This window comes from Puma concolor, chromosome B1 (genome assembly GCF_028749965.1).
Source record: "Puma concolor isolate L17-30 chromosome B1, mPumCon1.1.hap2, whole genome shotgun sequence".
NCBI classification, from domain to species: Eukaryota; Metazoa; Chordata; class Mammalia; order Carnivora; family Felidae; genus Puma; species Puma concolor.
The window spans coordinates 195,794,288-195,804,333 of NC_141670.1; the positions used below are offsets into that span (position 1 = coordinate 195,794,288).

Genomic DNA, 10,046 nt, shown 5'->3' on the forward strand with positions numbered 1-10,046 from the left:
GTTGTTCCAAAGTCAAGTGGTTGCTCATGTGACATAGGACTGATTTGAACCTATACTTGCACTGAACACAAAACTGGTCTAGTGCAGCTGTATACCTTCTATGGATGGTGGTTTTATTACTCCTGGTCTCGGGGTTTTCCTGGGTATAGTCTAGAGGTCCAAATACCCCAAATAAGCCAATTTTTCAATCAAACATGGAATATGCTTAGACCCATATCAATTCAAGTGGGTTCCTACTCAGAAAGACACCCCTGTCCCACATCCCAGACGACATCACCTGGCCCAGCTCATCCCTGGAAATGACACGGCCTCAGTTGACATCACCCTACCCAAGACTTCACCTTAGACTCCAATCCAACCCCTGTGCCACAGACAACTTCATTTTAATCTGAAATCTATGCCCATGGGCTGCCTATCCTAAGATACAAATTGAACACGGTACATTTTTTGCTTTTTTTCCTTTGATATTAGGAATCTATTGTGTTTCTGAGCTCATGTGTTTAGCTCATGATCCTGTTATACTCCTTGCTCTTTGCCAAAATGAAACCCCTCCCCCCAGTATCTAAAGGGAAGTCTGGTAAAGGTTACTACTGCCCGTGCCATTCAAGAAATTAATGAAAATTATGGCTGTCACCCGGAGATACCTGCCTCTTGTCAGTCAATCCCATGACCCACTGGGTAAAGGACCACCCACTCTTCAGTGCCTTCTCTTACCACCCCGACCAGCTTAGCACCACTGCCTGCTGCCTTGGTCTCCAGTCATGATCACCATACGAGTCCTTCCCCTTAGTTACACACAATCCCACTAATATTTACGTATACTTTACTAACTTATCAGTTCATACCCTCCAACAACATAACTGCTGGACTTGCCACCTTGACCCAAAAAATGCACCGAGATATTATTGTCAAACTTACACTTTTTAACAGCTCCTAATTCCACCAAGGTATTGTTGTTAGAGACCTCCCAAAGCTCTAGATCTATTTTCTTGGATTATGCCATATAATAAAAATCATATTTATGGGCTGGCCTACAAGGACTCCATATACCTCTACTTGTGTTCCTCCATACTACCTTCATAATAAAATATTTTCTTTGCTATTTGGGGCAACTGATGCCCTACTCCCTAAAAGTTTCCATGACCATCACACCAAGATTTCTTTAATATGATGTCAAAATATCAGATGATAGATTGAATTAAGTATGCTTTAATATTCTGTATTTTATGACGTTTTGATATCTTGGAGGGCATTACAAACTTGAGGATGGACTGCCCCTCCCAGGGTTAGTTATTTCCTGATGATAGCAACTGGGAGAATACTTCTCATGTGCAAGTTAAGCATTTCTTTTATCCCAAGAAAGATGGACCCTCACAGAGCAAGCTCATATTCACCCCACCCTAAATCCACCCAAAGCCAAGTACCTGACAGCTAGGAACACCTATAGGCCCCAAAGCCCCGCTGAAATTATTCAAACTGGCCAATCCAAAACTGTTTACTTTGCCCAGCCTGACCTTTCCCCTGGAAACCATAATAAGGGCTCTGGCTCCAGCTTCCCCCTCCCTCTTGATTCTACTTCCTGTCCAAACCAGATGCTTCCCTATGTGGCCCTGCATGGCATGGCATGCCCCCTTCTCTTGGGAAATGTAAGCTATAATTTTTTCTTTCAATTGCATTAGCCTCTCCTACAGCCATTTAGTCACTCCCATAAATTAAAATCTCAAAGGTACATTTTGAGACAGTAGTCCTACACAACTCGTACCCTCCATGAGTTATAAGAAACTTCTAATGAATTCCCAATTTTGTTTCTGCTTTTTTCAATTTTCTTCCTATTATTACAATCAGAACAATATGATAAATGCAAAATTCAATTAGATCTAATAAGTATGTGCTAAATGTTTTCTAAGCTTCATATTTGAGCTTTGGGCTAGAGATGTCACTTCCCAGGATGATGGTGGCACGTACATGAATGAACCACAACAAGGTGACAAATCAACTATAATAATGGTGAAGTCTGTGAAAAATTTTAAGAGAACCCAGATGAAAGAATATTGAAATCTGTCAAGGACACAGGGTGTCAAGTACTGGGAGAATTTGCCAGGTAGATAAGGGTGGGATGGAATCTTAGGCAAAGAGCAGTTGGGCAGAGGTAATGTGTCCTGAAACAGCCTGATATGTGGGGAGAAGAGTGGACAGTAAGATACAGCTGAAGCCCAAGGACATGTGTGTATAGTGTAGTGGGTATTGACCTTGAAGCTGACTGGGATCGAGAAGGGAAAGGCCACATATATCAGACTCAAAAATTTGGACCCCATTCTATAAGCGGATAAAAAACTATCAGAAGCTTGAGGCTAGGAAGTGACACTATGTCACCACCATAGCAATCATCAGATAGTGAGCCAGAGACTAAGCTGGCAGTCTCAAGAGTAGGAGACAAATCACACTCATCTTGCATTCCCCACCATGACTAATATTGCATTTTGCATAGGGTGGTTACTGAGTAATGACTGAATAAATACTGTTCTTTTTCCTCCAGCTCTTGAGTGTCTCTTAGCCAGTTTCAGGCTAAGAAATTCTCTCTGCCTCTGGCTAGGTTAGATGTCTTCACCCAGATCACCCCAGCTTTCCCTCCAATATAGCAATTACTCCTATATTGTCATGATTGATATCCTTGTCTTCCCCCCATTGTCTGCCATCATTTTAATGAAAAAGACATGTCACTCTGAACTGCATTTCAGCCAATGACAGAGAGAGCCTGACACCTTAGACGCTTCGTGAGTGCTCTTTGTGTGAATACAAGAATGAAGGAATGACAGAATGAATGAATGATTGCATGGCAGAATGAATGATGTTCGGTTAGAGATCAGCCCTGTACTTCCTAGAGCCAACCAATGTCAGCATGTGAGAGTGTTTGGTTCTCTGGGCATGGGTGCCATTGGCCCCAGGTGCCTTAAAATCCTTTTCAGAGCTGTTTTCCGATGACTTTCATCTAAATATCTTCACCTCTTCATGTGACAGAAGCAGCAATTCCTTTGCCCAAATTCATGGTGACTCACAGCAGTAACACAGAAAAAGGGAAGCTTGTCTTCTCCCTTTGCCAGCTTTCCAGCGTGGCAACTGGCACGCTTTGTAACAAACATCAGTTAGAGAATGGAAATTTAAAAGGGAGAATTTTCTGCCCCGAGATACTGAGGTGGCAGGTGTGTATACATGTGTATACCCACATGTGATATAGGTGTGTGTGCATGTATGTGCATGTTTCATAGGTGCACAGCCATCTGTGTACTTTGGCAATTTTATCCAAAAGGATCAGACTTTTTTAAAAGATGTTTACGATGTTTTAGAGTTGTATTCTGTTTTTTTTTAAAGGTATGAAGAACACAAAAATGATCAATGAACTTGCCTTCTATGGATAATTTGTTATAAGACACTAAAAAAAATTTTAAGGAACATATAAAACATTGAAACAGCTCTATTACTTAAGGTAAAAGCCCTTAACTATTATTATTAGGTCTATCTATTAAAAACTGCTGTTCCTCTGCCAATTTTACCTACCACGAACAGCAATTTCTTTTGGCTTAATTTAATACAAAACCATGAGTTACTTTTTAGATGCATTCAGAAAAAGAACCAAGTTTTGCACATGGGTCTCAAAATTCTGTGACAGGATTTTGGACATTTCCATTAAAAAGTACTGACTAAAAACTAATAATTTAAAACTGCCACACACACACGCTCACAAATGGTCCACAAAACATTCTCTTTTCCTTTTGAAGGTTTTACAATACATTGTCATCAGTAACCAGTCTCTTACTATCAAACTTAAATGGCCAATTCACACAAACATTTCTGAGACCATTCTTCCACCACTGAATAAGACTAGGGTGTCAGGTATGGGGGATAATATTAATTCAGCCTTCTGAGCTTTCTGGGCAGACTTGGTGACCTTGCCAGCTCCAGGTGCCTTCTTTTCCACTGTTTTGATGACACCCACAGCAACCACCTGTCTCATGTCACAAACAGCAAAACAGCCCGCAGGAGGATAGTCAGAGAAGCTCTCAACACACCTAGGCTTGCCAAGAACCATATCGATGATGGCAACATCACCAGATTTCAAGAACTTGGGACCATCTTCTAGGTTTTTTCCAGAACAATGATGAATCTTTTCCTTCAGTTCAGCAAACTTGCAGGTAATGTGAGCTTTGTGACCATCCAGCAGAGGTACCTATCCAGCACTGACTTGGTCTGGACGATTCCAGATAATCACCTGTGCCACGAAGCCAGCTGCTTCCGTTGGTGGGTCATTTTTGCTGTCACCAGTCACATTGCCACAACGAACATCTTTGACAGATATATTCTTGACATTGAAGCTCACGCTGTCCCCAGGAAGAGCCTCATTCAAAGCTTCATGGTGCATTTCAACAGACTTTACTTTAGTTGTAACATTGACTGGAGCAAAGGTGACCACCATGCCTGGTTTAAGAACACCGGTCTCCACTCGGCCCACAGGGACAGCACCAATACCACCAATTTTGCAGATGTCCTGGAGGGGCAGATGCAAGGGCTCGTTAGCTGGACGAGTTGGTCCAGAGCTTCAAGCAGAGTGGTTCCATTGGCATTGCCCTTTGTACGGTGACTTTCCATCCCTTGAACCAAGGCATGTTAGCACTCGCTCCAGCATGTGGTCACCTTTCCAACCAGAAATTGGCACAAACGCTACTGTGTCAAGGTTGTAGCCAATTTTCTTAACGTAGGTGCTGACTTCCAGGGGCTCAGTGGAATCCTTTTATTAACATCAACAATATGTTGTTTCACACCCAGTGTGTAAGCCAGAAGGGCATGCTCACAGGTCTGCCCATTCTTAGAGAGGCCTGCTTCAAATTCACCAACACCAGCAGTGACAATCAAGACAGCACAGTCAGCCTGAGATGTGCCTGTAATCATGTTTTTGATAGTCTCTGTGTCCCTGCACACCTATGATGGTCACATAATACTTGCTGGTCTTGAATTTCTACAGGGAGATATCAATGGTGTTACCATGATCACATTCAGCTTTAAGTCTATCCAAGACCCAGGCATACTTGAAGGAGACCTTGCCCATCTCAGCAGCCTCCTCAAATTTTTTGAAGTTCTTTTGTGGATCCCACCACATTTGTAGATCAGATGACCAGTAGTGGTAGACTTCTCAAAACTACACGTCCAAGGGCGATGATGTTGAAATGAGTCTTTTCCTTTCCCATTTTGGTTTAGGTTTAGTGGTGGCTTTCATGATACCTGTGTTCTGGTGGCAAACCCACTGCAAGAAAGCTAGGATTAATAAACTTTAATAGATTTTCAATTTGCATTCATACCAAATGCTATCCCCTACCAACTCTGCAGGTTCGTATTTTTCTAAAGTAAACCTTTAGCACTATGCACCACCTGATTTGCTAAATAGGAATTCAGAAATCCCATGACTAATGAGCAGTTTAAGCTTGGAATGCCAATACTGTTCAGGAGGTCTAAGATGAATGTTTTTTGCCACCTAATTAGCTTTCAGCTGATGTTGTTTAGCCAACTTCCTCCTTTTCTGCCATTGATTAAGTTTTCAAAGCACATGATGTGACAGATTAATATCACTTTGATGCAGCAACTCGGCATTTTGTCTAAACGTGAGGTCACTTTTGACAAAGGGACTGATTTTCTACCAAGTATGGCCTGGTATCACTGCGGAGTTAAGATTCAGCTCAGAACAAAATCGCACCCAGTAATAGAATGATGACTGCACTTACAGGTGCCAGCCCCCTATGTCAAAGAACCATATTGTAGTACCAAACAAATGAGAGTAAAAAGTAAAATCAGATTTTTAACTTAAAATCACCTGCCAGTGACCAGAATGCATGAGGCATGCATTCAACTACCAGCCTTAATCTGTGGGTATCACCAATTATGTTCAGACTTTATGGACCACCCCCCCATGGAAACCTGACATCCATCATTTAAATCTTTGATGAAGAGAAGAATGACATAACCCCAATCATGAGAAAAACCCCAGGCAAGCTCCAAAAGAGACACAATCTCAAAACACCTGTCCAGTCCTCCTGAAAACTCTCAAGGTCATCAGAAAAGAAGGAACAGCTAAGAGTCATCACAGGCGAGAGGAACTTGAAGAGTCATGATGTTAACTGTCATGTGGAATCTTGGCTGGGATAATCCATTAGGGGATGAAAATTTATGTTCACATCCAAATCCCCACATGAATGTTTATAACAGCTTTATTCATAACTGCAAAAACATGTCAGAAGAAACCGATATGTCCTTTAGTAGGAGAATGGATAAACTGTGGTCCATCCAGACAATAGAAATATTATTTAGTGCTAAAAAGAAATGAACTATCAAGCCATGAAAAGACATGGCAGGAATTTGAAATCATATTAGTGAGTGAAAGAAGCCAATCTGAAAGAATAAATTTGGTGTGATTCCAACTGTATGATATTTGTGAAAGGCAAAATTATGAAAACAGTAAAAAAGATTGAAGATTACCAGGTGATGGGGGCATAAGGGATAAATAGGCAGCACACAGGATTTTTAGGGCAGTGAAAGTACTCTGTATGATGCCATAATTGTGGAAACATGTCATTATACATTTGTCAAAAGACATAGATTGTACACCAAGAGTGAGCTATTTTGGAAACTGTAGACTTTGAGTAGTTATAATGTGCCAAGAAAGGCTCATCAACTACAATAATTGTACCTCTCCAGTGGACGATGTTGTCAAGTGTCATTAGCTGTGTCGGAGAGTGACAGGGTATATGTGGTAATTCTCTGGGAATTTTTCTGGAGGGCTGGACAAAGGATGAAGTTCAACTAGTAATGATATATCTATATTGGCTCAATGGTTTTATAAATGTAGCACTATAATGTAAAAGATGAATGTTAGAAAAACTTGGGTGAGAAGTGGAGCAAGAGAACCAACTTTACAATTATTTATAAGGCTAGGGGTGCCTGGGTGGCTCAGGCAGTTAAGTGTCCAACTCTTGATTTCGGCTCAGGTCATGATCTTGCGGTTCATGGGTTCAAGCCCTGCATCGAGCTCCGAGCTGACAGCACTAGGCTGCCTGGGATTCTCTCTCTCCCCTTCTCTCTGCCCCTCGCTTGCTCAGGCATGTGTTCTCTCTCTCTCTCATAAATAAATAAACTTAAAAACATACCAATTATTTTGTAAGTCTAATAATATTCTTATATTTGAAAATACGTGAATTTAGAACGAGAAGAGAAAAAAATGAGAGTTTACAATTTACCAAAGTTTGAGAGTATTAATTTCTTTTTAATAAGAACATTGGAAGCGGCCTGCATTTAATTCTTCTCCAGTGGTGTGCCAGGCATGTGCTCTGCCCACCTGAGCCTCAGCTCCATGTCTATACCATGAAGATCCACATGTACTTCCTCCTAGGGTTCATGTGGGAAAAAGTCAATGAGCCTCACATATTTCTCCAGGAGTCAGTAATCCCCTTGGTCCTGGGAGCATGGGGAGCTGGAGGGAACCCGTTGTGGATAGCCTTGCTGGGGCCCCAAGCCTCTCCAGTCTCCCCAGTGCACTGTAGTACAAGCGTAACATTTTCTGAGTATATCAACATGTGAAATAATAGCTCAGCCTCAGCACAGTGCTGGCACACTGTATACACTAACTGGAAATGATGGTCTATTTCTCTCCACGAACATCAATGAAAGGGTGGAGGGCATAACTAAGGATGAAGGGACCAATGACACCAACAGAGAGGAGGTGACATTTGAGCCGAATCTTGAAGATAAGCAGGTATGTGCCTGGTAAAGTAGGACTGCGGGCATTCCATGTAAGGGGAACAGCAGAATCAACAACTGGAAGGAAGAAGCAAATGCACCAAGTATTCAGGAAATGTTGGTGGGGTGGGGGTGGGGGTGTTGAGTGTGTCCAGAATGGAGAGAGAGAGAGAGAGAGAGAGAGAGAGAGTGTGTGTGCGTGTGTGTGTGTAAATGAGTTTGGAATGACAGGCTGAGCCAAAAGGGGAAGAGCTACACAGCTTAGGGTAATATTTTCCATCTGGTTGGAAAAGAACAATCAAGGCAGAAGTTGGAATGAGATCACAGGAAGGCTGAAGGTCCATGCAAAGCCAGTGGGGGGATGTTCCATGCTCCCTAGCAAAGGCCAGAAACAATTCTCAGAAAAATATTCTGGGGTCCATGTTTCCTTATAATATACTTCATGTTCTGACCTACAGTCTCCTTCCAGAAAGAATATGGCTGCCACCCGAGGATCAAGACAAATTTCTTGTTTTGCAAGAGACCACTGTGGCCTATAGCTCCCTGGGAAACAAAGCAGTTTCATTTTTCCTATTTCCAAATAATCCCCCTAAATACCACATTGTGAGCGTGTGTATATGGAGGTCATGGTTTAATAAGGTGTATGGGGATGGATCTTGGGGTGATCTTGTTTTATAAGAAGCTTGGAGTTTGGGGGAAAGAGCCACCTCTGATGGAATTCATGAAGAAACTCTTTGAACCTCTGAGTGAACCAGTCAATATCCCTATCTCTGTGACCTTGGAATTCCCAAACAGGTGGATTTTGAATGGAAACCAACCATAGTTGTGACCTTTGGTATCTTTATTGTGGGCCAGGACTGTGTTTTTAGAAAATTTCTATTAGATGCCAACCCAATTTCATATGTACACGTCTGGATGTTAATGTACCTCTTAGAAGTACATGAAGTCTCCTCTTTTATTTTTACAAAACTATATGTGAAAAGAATTCATGAGATCTGAAAATACTGACTCTCATGCCAACATGTTCTCAGTCAACTGTTGCTGTGTGTTAACACTTAGATATCAGGAACCATCCAGTTTGTCACACTCCCTACTGTTTCTATTATCCCTGTCCCAAAGGCAAGGGTCAATTGGCATTCACTATCACTCTGGTGTTATTGTTTCCTTATACCTGACTTATAAAAATAAATAAATAATTTTTTGTGCCCGAATAGCATGAAAAGTGGGGTGACAACATGTAGCAATGTCCACACCTTCTTTATGACATGAGTCTCCTTCAATATACTTATTGTAAAAAACAAGCATGTCTGTTTTTAACGAATACAACTTGAAACCCCAATATGAGCCAAACTTACTCTGCTTCACTCTCTGTGAATAGCTCAACCCCATAAAATACTTAGCATGTAGCCCCAAATAAACTACTGTTATTGTCAGCAATCTGTAGATGAATAAATGGAGATTCAGAGAGGTTATTGTTTGGGGTAAGGTCGCAGAGCTAAAAGAATGCCATCTCCAGATTCCACATAGGTCATTCTGGTACGAGACCCTGCCAATAGAAGGCCAACCAGAGAGAAGTCCTTTTGTGGGACCTGAAAGTGAATATTTTCAGCAGAAACCCCCCAGACCAGGAACACACTCTCTATCAGCCTCTCAGAGCCCATGGATTCCTCTGCCCACACAGTAACTTCAGGTGCCTCAGTGAAAATGGGCTCAAACTGAGATGGCTTCCCCAGCCTCAGTCAATCATTCACCAAGTATTTCTTGAGAGAGACAGGTAGGAAAGTTCAGACAACGCATGCTGGTAGTCCTAGGGTTCAACTCTGGGTTCCTCATCCTCCCAGCTCTGTGACTTTGGACAAGCCCTGAATTATCAATATACTCCAATTTTCCAGCTGTAAAATGGTAAGAATCCTAGTTACCATATCTTGGGGGTGGGTATGATGGGAATTCAGGGAGAGCTTTAGGTAAAATGGGCAGCACAGGGCTTGGAAGCTATGATAGTTTTTGTTATTGTTTATCACTCTCCCACAGATACTGCTACTGGGGTCCTTATCCCATCAAGGAGGGTCTCTGCAAGGCTGAGCTGTCCTCCTATCCTGGCCCTGGGGGAAAGGGAAGCACTTAGAAGAAGTAAGTGTAATGCTCTGCATGTACCCCACTCGCATAGGATTACATCAACCACTTTCCTTGCAGGAACTGGCTCCCTCCCAAGGGGCGTGGCTGGGAGGTGTGCGATAAAGATTGACAGGTATGTGTGTTATAAAATC

The 10,046-nt window shown here is 42.1% G+C and overlaps 1 pseudogene; it reads right to left on the bottom strand.

Annotated features, from left to right (window-relative positions):
- Nucleotides 1–3,744: 3,744 nt before the first annotated feature.
- On the bottom strand, nt 3,745–5,302 carry LOC112858652 (elongation factor 1-alpha 1 pseudogene; annotated as a pseudogene).
- Nucleotides 5,303–10,046: the final 4,744 nt, after the last annotated feature.